We start from the raw sequence: 2,820 nt of genomic DNA on the forward strand, positions 1-2,820 counted from the left end.
TTTTTGTTGAGTCACCCTTTTCTCTATAAAACACACACACAAATACACACTGACACTCAGTGTCTCTGTTTTTCTGGTAAATATGTTTGTTTTTTCATCTCCACTTCAGAATAGAAAAGGTTGTTTCTTTGACCGACAGACTTTGTGTAGGAAAGACAAAAAGGGTCGCTTAAGGGCCACTTCCCTTTCAAGAGCGGAAATGAAAATGTCGCGAGAGAAAAAAGAAGAGAATCGACAAAAGACAAAAAAAGAGAGCGGAAAAACAAAACAACAGAGGAGCGAGGATATGGGTAGAGACAGACAGGCAACAAAATGTTAGACAGTCAGCAAAAAGAATTTTTTTTACAAATTGCAAAGGTCAATGATAGAAAATAAGCACAGATAGAAAACTGGAGAAAAAATAGAGGCAGACAGATATTTCTTCACAGACGGAGTATCCACAAGAAGAAAACTTTTCGATGAGAGGAGAAATAGACGGAAACATTTGTCAGTCTCCATTGTGACGCTGAAGCTCAGAGTAAATCAACATTTTTCATTTGAACAAAACCCGTTCAGTTAATAACAGCACATGTAATAAAAAAAGAATAAACAGAATAAAACATAATTCTTTGCACATGCATTGTGTTCGTTGTGGGGTGCGTTGTGTGAACGCTTCATACTCTACACTAGTGTACACACTGGAGGCTAGTTAGAGCAGCAACTCTTTGGGGTTTTGAATTAAGACATGAACACAAAGTTAGTGTTTTAGCAATCCATTACGTGTTGATTCACTTGTCTTAATTTGTTAATGTGCTTAAAATTAGCTGAATTAAAGAAAAAGTATTTATATCTGGAATGGTTAACTCTGTCACCTCATACCAAGAAGGCCCTGGGTTAAAATCCCCTTACCTGTGCACCTTCTCTCCAAGTACTCTGACTTCATCCTACAGTCTGATGCATGTTAGGGTGGTTGGTCATTCAAAATTACCCACAGGTTTTACTGTGAACGTGAACGATTGTTTGAATCTCTGTTGTCTCTGAGATAGACTGGCGACCTGTTTAAGGCGTACTGCGTATTACCTCGGATAGGCTATAGATAGCTGCCTCCGACCCCTCCCACCCCCAAAACCTCGAGAAGATGGATGGATAGATGGATTGAGACTCACATGCAAAAATGTTTTAATGCTTCACTACTAAATATCCAAAAGTCAGAAATATTTTTTTCTTTGAATGCTTAATGCTGTACATGTCAGTAAGACTCACTTCAAATATTCACTACAGAATCATGATGTGTGTATGTGTGTGTGTGTGTGTGTGTGTGTGTGTGTGTGTGTGTGTGTGTGTGTGTGTGTGTGTGTGTGTGTTGGCTAGCTACAGCCAGCTCTGTTCTGTTAATTTGTTTATGCCTGTGGATGTTCAGAGTCCAGTGAATGAATATATAATTCTTTTGCTGGTTTTTAAAGTTGCTGCTGCCATTGTTTCTCTGGCAGTGAAGAGATAATTGATTCTGGTAGAATCAGTAAAAATTTATAGGCTTAATTCTCCTGTAGCATCCACTCATTTAATAGTACTTTAAATAAAAAAACAAAACAAAGCTGTGTTTGGTATCCCAGCGCTGCTCATTTCATTTTCTTTTCCACAGCTGCAGAAAATATATTTGAATGAACCATGAGGCTTAAAGTTGTGGTCAGAAATTAACATGTACTCATTGTGGGGAACGTCATACTATCTATCTATCTATCTATCTATATATATATATATATATGTATATATATATATTAGGGGTGCAACGATACACAAAATTCACAGTTCGGTTCGGTTCGATACTTTGGTGTCACGGTTCGATATTTTTTCGATACAAAAAAAAATGTTCATGCCTTTTTAATTTGTCATTCATTAAAATTATAAATATATATTTTAACTCAAAAGTACAGTTTTTAAATTTAATGTTGCTGAAACAAAAGTAATTAAAAAAATAAATATATCTCAGGGCTCTCAAAATTTCAAAATCCCTGGTAGCCCTTTGGGCAGGGACTCTTCAGTTTTTGGTAGCCCAAAATAAATTTAAGTAGCCTGAATAAAAAAGAGAGCAATTTTTTGATTGATGTTTTGTTTCCTTTACAATATTATACATTAAAGTATAATATTGTAAAGGAAACAAAACATTAATCAAAAAATTGTTGAAAAACAAATTACAACATTGTATAAAAATTACAATCATCAACTCAAATACTTGGTTCTAATTGAACAGAAATTTCTATGAACTTGTAAGAACTGTGTAGGACATGAATCAGTCTGTGTCAGATCCTGAATTTGAAATTTCCACTGAAGTCACGGGTAAGAGACAAGTGGAACCAAGATCTAGGCCATTTGCTTTTTGAAGTTTGCAAAGACTGCTAAATTTTGCCAGTGGTAGTTCACTCTTTGCAACATAGTACGCTGTTCTAAACAGATTTTTCAGGTTTATTTTGAGTATGTTATTTGCAATTGGTGTTTGTTCTGGGAAAGATATTGCAGACTGAGCAATAATGCATTTCTTGGATTTCTCATGGGTTCTAATGGGGGCCTTTCTTAAAATGACTGGTCCCAGTAACAAAGGCGCTTGTCGACTCAGAAATCGAGAGAAAACCAACAACACACCTGGCAGAACATTATGTTATTTACACGGGTGCACATAAGTGGTCCGCATGTGCGCATTCGCTGTCAAAATAAAAGACGCGCACCAGATAAGAAGTTGCAAAGCACTGTTTTTGTCCGCTAGAGTGGGATTTTCACGGCACATTCCGCACCACATCTCTGTGCGTTCATCATTTGTTTGAAGCCAGCTCACCTCCTGCAACC

The sequence above is a fragment of the Maylandia zebra genome, linkage group LG20 (genome assembly GCF_041146795.1).
Source record: "Maylandia zebra isolate NMK-2024a linkage group LG20, Mzebra_GT3a, whole genome shotgun sequence".
NCBI lineage: Eukaryota > Metazoa > Chordata > Actinopteri > Cichliformes > Cichlidae > Maylandia > Maylandia zebra.